Source organism: Trichechus manatus, unplaced genomic scaffold (assembly GCF_000243295.1).
Source record: "Trichechus manatus latirostris isolate Lorelei unplaced genomic scaffold, TriManLat1.0 scaffold00047, whole genome shotgun sequence".
Taxonomy (NCBI): domain Eukaryota; kingdom Metazoa; phylum Chordata; class Mammalia; order Sirenia; family Trichechidae; genus Trichechus; species Trichechus manatus.
Window position 1 is genome coordinate 16,693,752 of NW_004443983.1, and position 17,190 is coordinate 16,710,941.

General features: G+C 33.7%; 1 pseudogene; it reads left to right on the forward strand.

Annotated features, from left to right (window-relative positions):
- Positions 1 to 292: 292 nt before the first annotated feature.
- LOC101351413 (transcription factor BTF3 pseudogene) lies at positions 293 to 16,353 on the forward strand (annotated as a pseudogene).
- Positions 16,354 to 17,190: the final 837 nt, after the last annotated feature.

Genomic DNA, 17,190 nt, shown 5'->3' on the forward strand with positions numbered 1-17,190 from the left:
TGTTATGAGTTGGAACCTACTTGTCAGCACCTAACAACAACAACAAAATATATATTATTTTTACAAAAAAGTGGATAGCTTAACATCTTAGGCTGGGTTCTCTAGAGAAGGAAAACCAGCAAAGCATCTATTTATATACAGAGAAAGAAAATGAGAGAGATTTATAACAAGGAAATGACTCACGTGGTTGTAGAGGCTGGAAAGTCCCAAGTCCGTGGTTCAGGCTGGAGGCTCCTTCAGACTCACATAGCTGCAGGGGCTAGCGAACTCAAGATCCAGACTGAGGAGACTGATGAATCTCAATATCGGCAGGCAAGCTGCTAGCTCAACTCCCCAAAATCAGACATCCAATGAACAGGAGCCAGCTGCAGGATCCAGAGTGAGTAAACGCCTGCAAGCCTTGCTAGAAAGTCTACCTATATTGGATACAGGCAACATCCCCAAGGATACTCCTTTCCAACTGATTGGCTACTCACAGCAGATCCCATCATGGAGGTGATCACATTCTATCAAATCTCATCATGGAGGTAATTATATCATTATATGACTGCCAAACTACCTCATAGCTGTCAAACTACTAAGAATCATGGCCCAGCCAAGTTGACACACAACCTGAACAACCACACCTAGTTACACTTACTTGAATTTAGGTCCCTAAAGCAAAACCTGGAAAGTTTTATGACACGCTTATGTATGAACCAGAGTCTTCCTCTACCTTGGTGCCTAGTATGATCTTTGGCACATAACAGTCAATCGGTGTTTATTGAATGCCCAGTGTAAGAATCTGAATAATAATCAAGTATACTTTTTTTAGTATAGTGGGCATTTTCTGTTACCTGGCAGGGATCCTTTTCTTTTCTTTATATAGGAGAACTTATTTCCTTGCTCATCAACTACTCACTCAGTCTCAGCCCACATAGTTTAGGTGGGGTGACTGCAATTCTGAATCCAAGAGATAGTCCTATGATACAGATCAAGCCAACAAGAACATCATATCCCTCACCCACAGGAATTTGCCTCAGGGATGGTAATATGATCAAGTCAAAGTCGATGAGTGCTAATTCCTGGAACTTTTGTTCGAGTGCACTGGAATTGCTGAAGTGAGAAGGAAAGCCTGGAGTTCAGAGAGTCACCAACAGGAGTCACCCTTCTTAGGAGAGAAGCCCATACAGAAGGAAAAAGAGCAGTGAGGTAGAGAAAAATGAATATTGATGAAGTCATTTGAGCTGCTGAATGCAGTCATGGGTGATAGCTCTCTCCCTAACTTGTTGATGAGAGCCGATAACCTGACATAAAACTAATTGAGTTTAGTTTCTCTATCATTTACAACAAAAAGAACCATAATTAATATACTCTTTATATTACCTGGAGTTTGATTTCCCCCATCTATGGGCTTATGTTCATTATGCAAAGATGATCACAAACCTATTTTTGTGGAGCATTTGTTCCACAAGGACTTTTCTTTATCTCCAGAAGGAAACGAGCAGAAAGCTTGTTTGGTAGTTGCGTTGGGATTTACTAGACTAGAGGTAAACTCTAAATTGTATAAAAGAGTTTACAGCCAGGATAAATTATTTTCTAGGATGTTTAACAGCTACTGACAGATAGGAATGGTCTTTTCACAAACATACATTGTTTTTAGTGGGGTCCTCCTATAAGTATTACATTTTTGTCCATCCATTAAAAGTCTCAATAGTCTTTTTGATTATTTATTTATTATTTATTATTTTTTAACGCACAGACTAACTCATGAAGCTAAGAATGTCTGTCTAAGCACACATACAAAAGAAAAAGTCTGGTGTTTTGGGGTGATGTCAGCTAACATAAACTGAATGTGTTAACACTAACACGTTTACGCTTGAATTATGGTCTGAAAAAGCTGAAAAAAGGACTACTATTTTTTCACTCCCATCTAGTCTGATCCTTATCAAAATATTATGTCCAGCATGGTTTTTACTGAGAGAAAAGAGAAGGAATAGAGATGGACAAGGGAGACAGTTAGAAGAATGAGTTATAGTCTAGAACATGTAAATTTAAAATATTTAATGGAGAGACTAGAAGTTGGAAAGGCAAAACGATAACTGACTTTAATTCAAGGAAGATAACTGAGTATTTTGCCTGTCAGGAGAGGGCTAACAGCATAAATTATTTTTATATTAGTAAAAGTGAGAAAGAAGAACTTATTGACTGTAAGAAAAGCAACACACACACTGGATAAGACATGTGTCTTATTCTTATTCTGTCCCTGGAGATCATTAGAAAGGGAAGGCTGAAAGTTGGATCGAATTTATTTAGAAGCTATTCAGGAGCATGAAGAATGCAAGACAGAGTTGATGTTCCTTCACAACTTTGACCATGTTTTAATTTTCTGATTCTGTAATTTTCATGTTTGGGATGAAAAAGAAATGAGCCTTGATGAATACCAAGATTGAGATTATAACTTTGTTTCTTTGAAGTATAATAGTGTAACTGCACTTATTGACTTCAAGTAATAATTGACTTTATAAAAACACTAAAAAAAATTAATAACCTGTGCCTACAAACTATAATGTACCATCATACCAGGCAGTCTCTGTTTCTATGAATATTGTGTGTTGAAAAAAATAATACTAATCTTCAGAAGATCAATGATTCCTAAAGATGAAGGATGTGTCTTTCCCAAGCTTGACTGCAAATTGGAATCAAGACGGAAGCTTTAAAATCCCGCTTCAGGGATTCTTATTTAATTTGTCAGAAATGAAGACTAGTCATTGGGTTTAAAAAGAAAAAAAATTTCCTCTGATAGGTCTAATGTGCAATCAATGTTGAAAATCACTCCTTCGAGAATGCAGGACTGGGAAAGGCTCCCAGGAATCGGAGGCAGTTCTACAGTGGTCCTGTAGTTACTTGACATTTTCAAATAAGAGATTGAATGGTGTTAACACACATTTTCTTTTAAAGATAATAGCTCTCTCATGAGCGAAATAAGCTTTTATGGAAAATTTAGCTGTATTTATAATATTGCATAGAAAAAAACTTGAACAACATCTTAACAAACTCTGGAAGAGAACATTCAACTGTTGTGAGTTATGGGACTCCTTGTATTTTAGTAATTCAAGGTATCAGAATTATTTTAAACAATAATTTAAAATAACAGAGCCTATTTTAAATACATTCCACAGCTTTAAATATGTTTGAAATTCTTAGAAAACTGCTGCAATTGGAAGAATTATAAAATGTGTTAAGATGAAGACATTTGCAAATTTTTAGAAAAATATTTGTAAATTCCCAATATGTTGTTAAGATATGAGCTAGTTTTTAGATTTGTCTATGACAATGAGGATTATCGACAGGTATTGACACTGGGGATTGCAGACGGGTGTACTTCCATAATGCAGCCTATGAGATTTTATTTCATTTGTGCCTGTACACAAATTACATATATATATATATATATATATATATATTATTCTTTTTTGAATATGTTTTGTATCTCCTGATAAGAAATGCATTTAATTGTCAAACACTTGGTAATTTTGCAAAGCCTTTCAAGAAACACTACTCTAAAATAATCACCTTATGAAATAAAGTATCAGGAATATTTTAATAGGTTTTTGTTGTTGTTTTTAGGTGCCATTAAGTCAGTCTTGACTCATAGTGACGCTATGTACAACAGAATGGAACACTGCCTGGTCCTGCACCATCCTCACAATCATTGTTATTTTGGAACCCACTGTTGCAGCCACTCTGTCAATCCATTTTGCTGAGGGTCTTCCTCTTGTCTATTTTTGAACAATTTACAATTTATATCATACAATATGTAATCTTTTTTGTGTTCTTTGAGATTAATTATTGTTTTTGCATGTAGCCACAGTTCATTTCATTTTTATTGTACAAATATACCATAGATTATCAATTCTACTTGATGGATTTGCAGGTTATTTGTAGTTTGGAACTATTAAAGGTGAAGTTTCTCTGAATTATACACACCTATTTATTGGATATTTAGGAGCAGAATTGATTGGTTATAACATATGGGTATCTTCAACTTCAGTAGACAATGCCAGTTTTCCAAAGTGGTTCTACCAATTTATATTCTTACTGACAGTGCATGACAGTTCTCATTGCTTGACAGGTTTGCAAAATACAGTGTTTCAGCCATTTTAATTATAATTATTTTAACCATTCCAGAAACTTTATAATTACTAACGGCATTGAGCAAACTTTCAAGTGTTTATTGGTCACTTGAATATCCCTTGTTAAGTAACTTTAAAAGTCTCCTGTCCATTTTATATTTGCTTATGTGAATTTTCTTATTGATTTATAGACATCTTTCTCTATAGATTTAGGATATTTGGGACATATACTTTTCCACAAATAAACCAAACTTTTAATTTTTGCTTCATATCCTGAGGCTATATAGTAAGTTACACAGAAAGCATTGTCTCATGTCTCCAGTAATTTATAACTTTGAAGTGTTTCTATCTTTAATAATGTTCTTTAAGTTGACTTTTCTAATATAAATGTAGGCTTCAAAGTTTCTTTGGTCATCTATGGCCAGGACTTTGAACCAAAAGGAACTGGGTTGTATTTCTAACAAGTTCCCAGGAAGTTATACATAAGAATCAACTGGGGATCGGCTAAAATGTAGATTCTGATTCAGTATATCTGGGGTGGAAATTCAAATTCTCAGCAGGGAACTTGTTAGAAATGCAAATTCTCAGCAGCGTTTCAAACTGAAATGAACCAGTTTGAAGCCCTGACTATGGGATGGCATAATTTTTTCTGTGCTTTGATTTTTAACTTTTCTGCATTGTTATAATTTATCTCTTCCCCTTAATAGCAAATATAATTTGATTGTGCATTTTTTTGTTTGTTTCCAATGTTGCACTCTTTGTCTTTTTAATTGGAACATCTAATCAATTTACATTTAATCTAATTAGTGATATATTTAATTTTAAATTTATTATCTTACCATTATTTTCTGTTTGTTACGCCTGTTTTTCATTTGTTTGTTTTTGTTACTTGGCTTCTTTTAGATTGATTATAATTTAAAAAATAATTTCCTGTTCTATTTGACTCATAGAATCCCTATATGGCACAAAAGTTTAAATGCTCCACTACTAGCTGAGAGGTTGGCATTTCGAACCCATCCAGAGGCACCTAGGAAGACAGGCCTGACAGTTTGCTTCTGAAAGGTCACAGCCTTGAAAACCCTATGCAGCAGTTCTACTCTGCACACATGAGGTCGCCATGAGTTGGAATCAACTCAACGGCAACTAACAGCAACATTTACTTTATAGAATCTAAAGATTATACTATGCATCCTTGACACAAAAAAGTCTAAGTAAAATGGAAAATAATAATACCCATTTTTGCATTTATGCTATTTCTAACTTACATGCCAGATGATTGTGTATTTTATTTTTAAATTTTTAAATTTAATATGATATTTAATGCTTTATGCATATAAAAATATTCATTTAGGTATACTTACATATGTACCCTTTCATACATGTTTAAACTTCATTTTTGGATATTTTTCTACAGCATAAAAAGCATCCACTTTTATTCTACAGGAGATGAAACTTAATATTTTTGTTTGCCTGAAATAATCTGTTTTTCACCTTTTTTCTTGGAAGTTATTCTCAATTATTTTTGGATTTCAACACATACAATATACTACTGAATTGTTTTCTGATTTGTATTTTTTTAGCTGGAATATTTATAAGTATGTGTGTTCAATCATTTTAGTTTAAGTATTGAATTTCAAAAATTTTAGATGAATTTTTAATAGAATATTGCCCCATTAGTATGTTATTTCAATTGTTACTATTGTAGTTATTATTATTATTTTGTTCTGCTGCTTTGACATGTCTTTTTGATCATATATTAAATTCTTTACATATGTGGGTACATCTCATGATTTTCTTTACTCTTTCATTTATTTCCTGTCTATTCATACATTGGTCTTAATTTGTTTTATTTAATGTGTCTTTACAATAAATTTAAATGTTTTAAAATTAGCCCTACTTCAGTAGTATTCTTTTAAAAGTATTTCCCAGGTTATTCTCCATGGTTCCTTTCTCATGTGAATTTTATAATTTTTGTCTGAGATGTCTGGTGAGTATTTTTAATGGGAAAAAATAATTTAAAAAAGTTTATATTTGCTAACTTTAAAAATTTAATTTTCATTTCTTAATAAAGATATGTAATAACATTTATATATAATTTATATAATAACATATGTATAATTTTTAAATAAGACATTTTACTAATTTCCATTTTTTTTTTTCCTCTTCTTAGAGAAATCTGTATTAATTATCCAGGGCTGCCATAATTATTTACCACAATCTTGGTAACTTAAACAACAGAAATTTAATTTCTCCCTATTCTGGAGGCCAGAATTTCAAAATCAAGGTGCTGGCAGAGCCTCCTTCTCTCCAAAGCCTCTAGGGAAGGATCCTTCCTTGCCACTTCCTGCTTCTGGTTGCTCGCCTTTGTGGCAGCGTAACTCCAATCTTTGCCTTCCTCTTTACATGGTGTTCTCTTCTGTTAACTCTATATGTCTCTTCCCTTTCTTTTTCAGACTCCATTCATTAGATTCAGGGCCCATCCTAACTACAGACAATTTTATCTTGCGATTCTTAACTACAGTCATGAGCCAGACAACATCTGTTCTGGAAACGTCCAATTGCGTATACATCCATGATCCCATAAGATTTATACAGCGCCAAGAGGAGGAGCCTGTGGTCTGTGTCCCTTAATGTCCATGATACGTTCCGGGAAATAGGACGTTATGTGATCTGGACTTCGTGCGAACACCATATTATATACACTGTCACCTCCTTCCGGTCCCATTCCCCCTGGACTGGCTGTTCGCTTAGGTTCTAGCCAGCCAGCCACCCACCTCCCCGCACTTCCCTCTCTCCTCCTTTCCTTTGAGCCTTTCTCCTTCCCTTCCTGCTGCAGGGACAGGCCCACAGGCTCCTCCTCCTCCCAGGCCGTATAACCTTATGAAACCACAGTTGTATAAGTGGTCGTTATGAGGCATATGACTGTATGGTGTTTGCACGATGTCCAAATTACATAATGTCCTATATGAATATATCATGGATGTTAAGCGACTCAAAAGTGTAATTATGTCTCTGAAAGCTCTATTCCAGTAAGGTCCTATTTGGAGGTTCCAGGTGGACATAAATGTTGGGGAGACATTATTCAACCATTATAATAGCTTTCTGGAAACTTGATTTTCTCCACCCATCTTTCCTGACTATTATTGAAGCTTAATATATAACTTACCCAAGGACTGCTCTTTTCAGTACTTCTGGAAAATTTCTTCCCCACCAGCATGTGTAAGCTGTCATATATTCTGCATCTTATATTTTCATTATATTGTTCTTATTATTGTTGCTGTTGTTGTTGTCGTTTGGCTGGATGATTGTTTTGTCCCTCCTTTATTTTTGGGGAGAATACTATCCATTATTTCTTGAGAAAAAAAGAGTGCATGAGAGTAATTTTTATAAAATATTTCAAGTCTGAAAAAAAATTTTGTTTTACTCTTACTCTTGATGGATAGCCTTCTCACTGCTCTTTGTGTACATTTTTCTTTTGGTGCCATTCTCAGTACAATACATTATTCCTTCCTTAGTCATGCTTAGTGTTACTAAGGCCGTATATTCTCTGGTTCAGTCTCTCAAGAGAGCAAGTGCCCAGTGTTCTGCTAGAGTGGGAAGTGTGCCTGTTCTTTGGGGATAGAGGCGGGACCTTGCAGCCTTCAAGAGGTTCGTAGAATTACTTTCAACCAATTCTCCTCTTTCATCCCCACTCTGTGCTTTAGGGTCAACAATATTTGTTGCTTTCAGTGCCTGGAATTGTTGCATTAAATCAAATTTGTTTTTTGTTCTTGTTGGTTCCTTATATTCATGATTGTTAAATTGATTACTCAGCCTGCATCTTGCTGGCGTTTCCCCTTCAGAGATTTGTTTTACCACACACTAATTGTATGCCTCTTGTATTATTTACTATCATAGTAGAAGAAATCCATGAAAAAGATATCAGATAACCATGTGAGTTTAATCTATTTTAAAACCAGAAATAATTTTAACATCATTACTTATTGGATCCTCCAATGGAAAAACATAATTTCAAAGTTTTTGTTTCTTTGTTTTCCTCTGCTTAATGCACTTTGTTTTATCGTTTGACATATTATTGTCTATTGCTATTAGAAATTGAATTTTCTCTCATATTTTTCATCTGGTAAATTATATATGTATGTGTGTGCTTATGAAATTATAAATGTATGCATGAATGGGCACATGCATGAAAACTTTTGATTTTTATATTGATTATAAATAATGTTTCCAGATTTTTTTTAAATTTCAAGTTATATACAATCTCATTCTTTAAAAGCAATGATAATTGTGTTTGCTTTTTTGAAAATGGAATAGCTGGTGTTTCATTCTCACTTCAAATTGCATTGATTGGTTTCTCAGGAAGAAAATAAACTGATAGAGGTACTAACAGCTTGTTTGGCTTGCTTCTGTCATAGGTGTTAATATAGGTTTTACCTTGAAAAATATCACTTGCTTAGACTTGGTACTACATTCACACATGCTCATTTATACCATATTATGGAAGCATCTGTCTTTTGCTGATTTATGAAAAAACATTATATAGAAATAATTTTGAATTACATAGATGATCTTGGAAAGCATTATTTTTTACCCTTTGCTTATTTAAATTATCTATTATATTAATGTAGGTTTATCTAATTCCGTGTGTATTCTTACTCTGAACTTTATTTCATTATATATATATTAAAATATTAAGAATTATTCAGAAGGTTAAATATATATATTTAATGTTCAGAATATTTCTTAATATTTTAATTCAAATTTTGTATTGATAATCACTATATTATATTATGACTTTCTTCTAATATGCTATTTTTTCAGATTTGGTACCAGTGATGTGCTGAATTCATTAAAAAATGTTTTTGAAGTCACCCATATACACAGAAGAAAGAAAATTATATTTTGGATTTATTTATTTAAGCAATTATTTATTATTATCTTTATATTTTTATTCACCTTCAAAATTGTTTATTTCTTCTTTTAACTTTTATAAATACATGTTTTGTTTTCCTTAGGCTTATTTTATTTTAACATCTGCCTTGAAAGTTTAATCTATTTGTATTTATTTTTACTAATATATCAATATTCTTTATTGTAAGGCATTGAATATTCTTCCTATCTTTCACTGCTTAGCCATATGCCATAGGTCCTAGCATATGATCTTCATAAGGATTCTGCAATTGCTGTTTTAATTGTCTCTTGAATCAGTCATGGTTTGTTGTTGTTGTTGTTAGTTGCCATAAAGTCAGTTCTGACTCATGGTGGCCCCACGTATGTGGAGTAGCACTGCTCCATAGAGTTTTCAAAGCTGTGACCTTTTGGAAGAAGATCTATAGGCCTGTCTTCCTAGGTGCCACCAGATGGGCTCAAACCACCAACCTTCAGGCTAGTAGTTAAGTGCTTAACCGTTTGCATCACCGAGGGACTCCTAGTCATGGTTTAAGAGAAGCGAATAAAAAATATCTTTTACAATTGTGTCTTCAGCTAATTTTTCTTATTACTGGATATATTTATTATGGATTTTGAAGATATTTTGTTGGTGGTGGTCCCTTATATTCGTGATTGTTAGACTGAAAATTCATTGAGGGCAATATATACATAGACATATATGTATACATATTACTGACTTGCTATGATGCTCTTGAAGTGAGTTTTAATTAATGATACATATCTTGTTAATTCCTTTTTACCTTGAATCTATCCTGCCTAATATTTACATTCTAATCAAGAATGGAATGGAATATTTTCTTTCTTTTGTTTGTATTTGTAATAAAATTATAGATTCTTGATACAGGTCACGTTACTTGTATGTACCTTTATATGGGTATGCCAGTAAATAATGTGCTGTTGTTTTAATAGACATGGAAAGAATCTCAACTGTCACTTCAGATGGCATTTTCTGTATTAGACAGTCATTTTTCTACTAAGCAAAGTCCATGTGTTCCAGAGATTGTGGAAGTGAAATAAAGTAAGTAGATTTTATTTTACTCTGTCTTGTGGCTATGTGTTCAGAGTTACTGTGTGAGACTAATCCTTTAATCTACTTTTGGAAATACCCCATCCAAGTTTCAATTAGTATGTACTTTTTAGTTTTGAAATATGATCTTTTCACAACATTTATTTACAATGTTTGGCTAGTGTTGTGTGTGTGTGTGTTTGCCTTTTAGGCATTCTAGGGCAATATGAGTGCTCAGCTGTCAGCCCAGAAGCACCATTAGTTCTTAGATGACCTTTTACTTCTCTTTATAAGAATCGATGTTCTGGTGTTTTACTACTTGTGAACTTTTACACATTATTGTATATTTATTGTTAAAAAACACCACAAGAAAGTCCCTCAAAGGACTAGAAAAGAAAAATTGAAAGCTTTAAAGCATCAGAGTGAAATGCATATTTCATGTCATAGTGGTAAGTGCTGCATTATATTAGCAATTTAGCTATAGGATCAGTGACTTTTCTGTCCTTTATTGAATTTCTAATATCATAAGAAAGTTACTAATGTGATAAAAGTCTTAAAGTATTACTGACTTTCTATCATGCCCTTGAAGTTAATTTTTATAGTATTAGCAAAAACAGAGCTTCAGAATACCATATAAACTAACCAAAATGATAATAAAAAAGCTTTAAAAATCAATAATACAGTTTATTCAGCTGATCTATTTGAAACTTCTCATTTTTCATTTTCAGATATTTCTCTTTTAGTGGCTCCTGCTCATTGATAGAGTAGCAGTTGCAAAATCCTAACTTCCTCTGAAATAACTTCTAGTTTTCAATAGATTGACTTCCTAAGAACAGACGCTGAAAATTGTTGGTGATATCACTTAAAGACGAGAATATTAACAAAGTATCCATAACACAATAAATGTTACTGCCTGCTTTACAACAACAACAAATAAAATAACTCTAGCAAAATCAAGTCCTTCAAATATTATAAGCCTTTCTTTAAAATTTTTTTTTTTCTATTTTAGTCTTTTACATCTGGAATGTTTTCACTTGTGATTGATGCAACTGTCCTGTATTGTTGGAGTTATTTTATTTTTCTGTAACATCATATTGAATATGAAAAATAAAAACAATTAGAAAAAAATATTTACTCCTGACTGGCCTAGAAACACAGATAATTGTTATTCTTTGTCTCCCATTCAATTTTACTAATGTTAGCTCATTAGAATTGTCTGTAAATGAAGTGAAATATAAATTGACCACAAAAGCATACCTTAACAATACATACAAAATCAGATTCATTTTCACTAGGTTGATATTTCCCTAGTAGCAATTCTGTGTTATTTGAAGAAAAGGAAATTTTTAAAATTTGCTTAGCTTATCAAGGATTTTTATATTATCTTGTAAAATAGCTACTTTGGGCTACTTCCTGATTAGTTACCACCTGTCCCAACCTTTTTCTTGCATGTTCCATAGATAATTACATGACAAAAACAAATTTGGAAGATAAGATTAGAAAAATTGAAGCATTAGAATATTTGGTCCCATGTATTTGAGAAGATCCACAAAACTTAATCATGTTACCATATTTTGGTCTTATACTATTCCACAAAAGGGAAATTGACAATGTTAGTGATAAGACTAAAATTAACTATTTTGCTTTAATCCTTTGGGTATTTCATGTTTCTTTCTCAGTAGGTATACATCATCAGATTGATTTGTGATTAAAAAAATAAATTATTAGTAACTATTTTTGTGTTCCTATATAGTTTCTTTGTATTGTATATCTTTGAATTTAAAAATTATATTTGAAATTTTTAACTAATTTTATATAGTATCCCATAATTTTTAAATAATTAATACTTTGTATTTTATTAAAATAATGAAGCCTGTAAAGAATGCCATCATTCGCATTATCATAAACCTTAAATCAATGATTTACATGTTCATCCCACTCCTACCATTTCTTTGTTCATTTAAACCTTCTTCATATAGTCGTCACAATGTGCTTACCACCCACAGCACTGGGTACATTTGTTTTCTTTACTGGGGTATAAGCCATATGTGGGTAAGTTCGGTTTAGACCATGCACTTAGATCGATCCTAACTCAATGTTGCTCAGGAAATACAGAACTGATTTAAAACAGAAATGAAAAGCAGGTTGAACTAACTAAATCATGTTTTCACTAACATCACCATTTCATACAGAAAATTGATGTATTACCAAGTTTAGTTTTTCATAGTTGAATCCTTAGGTTTTATTTTATATGTGCAGATAAAAATTGTAGTGTTACATAGCTTTCCTTTTAAAAATATGAAGTTCTAAATAAATAACATACTAATGACCTCCAGAAAAAAAAAATCTTCAATACCTTGAATAAGTTGGGTTTATTGTTCATTTGTGCAAGCAAGAATGAATACATATCATGAGGAACTGGGCAGTGCCTCAGTAAGAGGGTGTTAGAAAAGGCATAATTAAGGATTTGTGCATTTTTTAGGTGATTTTGGGAAGGGTTTAAGGAAGTGGGACTTTGCCCCAGATTGCATGTCATCAAGAAGCTATGTAAACCTATGAGTGGGTGTCTATTAAGTCTTATCTATAGGTAGGACAGACTAGACTGAGACTAAAGCTGCAATTTGTAAAAAAGGGAAAAAGGGGAATTTTTATTCATATTAGTGAGGAGAGAGATGTTATTTAGTGGCTTTGACAATTTTCATGTTTTGTCTGTGTTCATATATGATTACACAGTGATCTTGTTTTTGTTTTGGTCTATTGTGATCACAGAGTTGCCTTGTCTGATGTTGATGTTTTGTAAAATTGTTTATGTTTGACAAGAGAACATGTAGACCTAGCTGGAAGTCAGACCAACTCATGCTAACACCAAAGCCTCACTGATATTACCACGCCAGTTCCTGGATGTTAGAGGTTGTGTTTCTCTTTCTCAATAATTAATGTATCATTTTAATGTAGTTACTAGTACAGACAACATTAAATCTACTTATTCCGGATTTTGAAACATAAAGAAAAATATTAAAGAGATGTCCTTATGCAGTTTTTGAAATATCTTTTCCCAAAATAATGTATAATACGGCATTTTTTTCAAATTAACATATAATGCCCTTATTACCAACTGAATGGATCAATAGAACTAGAGAATCAAGTAAAAAGCATTATTTTGCATGAGAGTTTAGTCATCATATATGTAAAGCTAATTGATATTGTTTTCCATTTTACTAATATTTTCTCATTGTTTCTAAAAAAAAAAAAATACTAACATATGTAAAAACAGCTTACCATGTCTAGGGTGAGCCTGATTTACAGACTTTAGTACTTTCTCCTGAGTTGATGCTAAAGATTTCTGATGATTCAATACTTATTTTAGATGTTCTTCTAATTGAATCTTCCAGAGTGTCTTAGTCTATGTTCTCTAGAGGACCAAAACCAGTGAAGCACATATAAATATATATATAGAGAGAGATTTATTTCAAGGAAATGATTCACACAATTGTGAGGAAATGGCTCACACAATTGTGGGGGCTGGCAAATCCCAAACCTGTGGGTCAGGCAGCAGGCTGGAGGATTCTGGCATGCCAAAAGCTCCTAGTAGTTCACATAGTTTGCTAGCAGTGATAATCCCAAAATCTGCAGGCCAGGTAGTAGGCTGAATGCTTCTCCTGTCTCAAGAACTGGAGGTCAAGTGACCAGAGAAAGTGCAGGATCAAAAGAGAGTGAGCTTTGCCAGAACATCCCTTTATATCATGGATGCAGGTCACACCCACAAGGAAACTCCTCTTCCAACTGATTGGCTGCTCATATCAGAGCACAAAATAGGAAGTGGTTATATAGTATCTGCCAAACCACTGAGAATCTTAGCATATCCAAGCTGAAATGTAACATTAACCAACACATAGAGAGAACCAGCTTTGAACTTCATCAATGGGTAGGTCAATCTTTATCACTCTAGAAAAAATTGCATTGTAGATACAGAGAATTCATTGCTTGCTTGTGATTGCCAATGTAAATCTTATTAGTTCTGTTAATTGTAAGTGCACGTTTGACAGACCAAGTTCAGAACAGGTAGTCCCTGTGGAGGTTTGACAGTCTACACGTGAGTATTCCATCATCATAGACCTACTTTGAAAAAACACATTAAAGTTTCATGTATGTGCAATTTGAAACCATCTTCCTAGACCTCTTGGTTAAGGACCTTTTCACTAATTTAATAAAAATGCTCTTTCTATGGGCCTGAGAAATAAAGTCTCTGAAATTGATAAGAGACTCTGCTTAAAGGCAGAAGGAAAGGCTGAGTCTTAGTGAGATTATCATTTCCACAAGTTTAGCTTCACAGCTGCACTGGAGACCAACAGTAATTTTATTTGCTTTGTAAATCTAGGAATAAATCTGAACTATTGTGCAGGGCAGAAGGCAAATATTACAATGCAGCCCCGATGCCTTAAAGTGCATGGCTCAATCTCAGTAGGAATGGAGGCTTCTCAGTTGTTTTTCTCATCATCCTTGCCCTCCCTCCATGATACTGCCAAGTAAGACTGAAACAGAAGTGTTCAGACAGAAGAGAGAATCGAGGGTCAACATTGAATGAAAAACGTTGATTGGGAATTTTCTATGTGAGGGCACTGCTGCAATTACTAACTATATTCTGGTCACAGAAGAAGCCACGTGTCTAGGAACGTGATGATATAGCCCCTATTACTGGTCAGTTAAGAGATAACAACAGTGTGGCAGTAATTTACCTCTCCATCTGCAGCAATCTGTCACTAACTCTAAAAGCCACTTATCCTAAGAAAACAACTCTAAAATAACCTGAAGAATTAAGAATAAAATATAATCAGCAAAGGATGATTTCAAACAAGAGTTCCCCAGCAAAAAAATTAATCTGATGTTACTACACATTGCTTTGTAGGTCCTAAATATTAATTTCTTGCGAAGACTGAAGATAAATCTCTTTTCACAAACAATAGAACATTTTAAATAATTTCAGACGAGTTTCGGATTGAGGATAACTTAAACATTCTGATTTCCCCAGGCTCGGTTATGTTAAACTATACATTCAAAAAAACTGAGGCACATATTTACAATATTATTTAACCATATCTCTTTACAATATATAACCTCAAATAATTTATAGATTAAATTATTAGGTGTAATTTTACTCATACTAATGAATCAGTAAGAAGGCCTGGTGCACAATGATTAAGCACACAAAACTGCTAACCAAATGGTGGACATTAAGAACCTACCCATAGACTCCTCAAAAGAAGAGACCTGGAGATCTTCTCCCCTAGAGATTACAGCCTAGGAAACCCTAATTGGCAGCTCTACTTTGTCACATAGGGTCTCTATGAGTCAAAATCAACTGGACAGCACACAACGAGAGCAACAATGAATTTATAAAGCTAACTTTTTACAAGTTTAATGACAAAGGAATCAGCTAATTTGCATATACCAATCTTTTTAAGCTTGTTGGAGGGTACTATGATTATTTCCATTTAAGAGATGAAGAAACTGAGACTAACAATGGATAAATTAAATCTTAAGGAACACACATCCAGGATTTGAACATAATCCATGTTTGTAAACTCTTTACAATCCAGTAATAACAGTATCAAAAACTTAGTTACCTAATTAACACAGGATAATATCACGAATCAGGAGAAACTAGCCAAACTGCAGGCACAAGTGTGCATTGGTAGAAAAGGAACTTGTTGCAGAAAGAAGAAGGTGGTTCGCAGAAGAGCTACAGCAGATGATAAAAATCTTCAGATCTCCTTAAAGAAATTAGGGCTAAACAATATCTCTGGTAATGAAGGGGTGAATAGGTTTACAAGTCAAGGAACGGCAACACACAGTAACAATCTTAAAGTTTAGGCATCTCTGACAGTGAACACATTCACCATGACCCTCCATGCTGAGACAAAGCAGCTGACAGAAATTCCACCCAGAATCTTTAAACAGCTTGGCCCATACAGTCTGACTAGTTTAAGAAAACTAACTGAGGCTCTGCCCAAACAATCTGTGGATGGAAAGGCATCACTTGCAACTGGAGAGGATGATGGTGGTGAAGTTCCAGATCTTGTGGAGAATTTTGATGAGGCTTCCAAGAATGAGGCAGACTGAACTGAGCCAACTTCTGAAGAAGACAAAACTTGAAGAAGTTACTTGGAGCTGCTATTTTATATTATGATTGATTTTTAAAATTGTTTAGTTTATGGATCTAATAAAATCTAGATCTCTAATATTTTTAAGCCAAAGTCTTTTGGACATTTCAGTTTTTGCTTATACATAATTCATTCTTTGCAGTCAATTAAGCTGAAGAAGCCAAGGAATAACATTTGTAACAAAGGTTAATAAAGTCTTTGCCCTTTCATGGTCTCTGGGACATATATGTTCCAATTATATTTTCCTCCCCTGGAGGTCATGGTGGATACTTGTGCAATTGTTTAAAAAACAAGGACATTGGTATGTGCCAGATTTGAGTGTTGAGGGCCATTCGTACAAGGGGATGCTTCCCAGAAGAATGATTGTGTGAAACTTTTGTGTCTTTTGGCTCCTGTATAGTGAGATAATCCTTAAAAGTATGTTTACTATTTCCTTTGTGTTATTGGGAGGGCACAGTTACTGGCATTCAGAAATATTCAAGGAAATGAGTTATTTTGGGGGTGAAAACAGTTTGCGATGCACTTCCTAGACCATGGGAGTGATATGACCCACAACTGTGATGTGCTTCATGACATGGTACCAATATGGCCCACTCTAAATCAAACTGATAACAATTATGTGCAGCAAGGGCAATGTTTATTTAGCATTTTGTGTGTATTTTTGGAAAGTTGAATAAGGTATTTTATGGCTCAAGTATAACCAAGAAAAGGAAGTGTGATGCACTTCCTGAGTATGGAACTGATATGTCCCATGCATGTGATGTGCTTCTTGGAACATAGGACTCATATGGTCTACTTACAATTGGCACCCCATTTTTTCAAATAATACAAAACTACCAAGGAACAATGATTCAGCATTCATTCCATTAGTGAAAAAAGATGACATCACCAAAAAATTAAAAAACAAAAATTTCACCCATGTAAGAGTTAAAAGCTGCCTTCCTAACAAATACATATA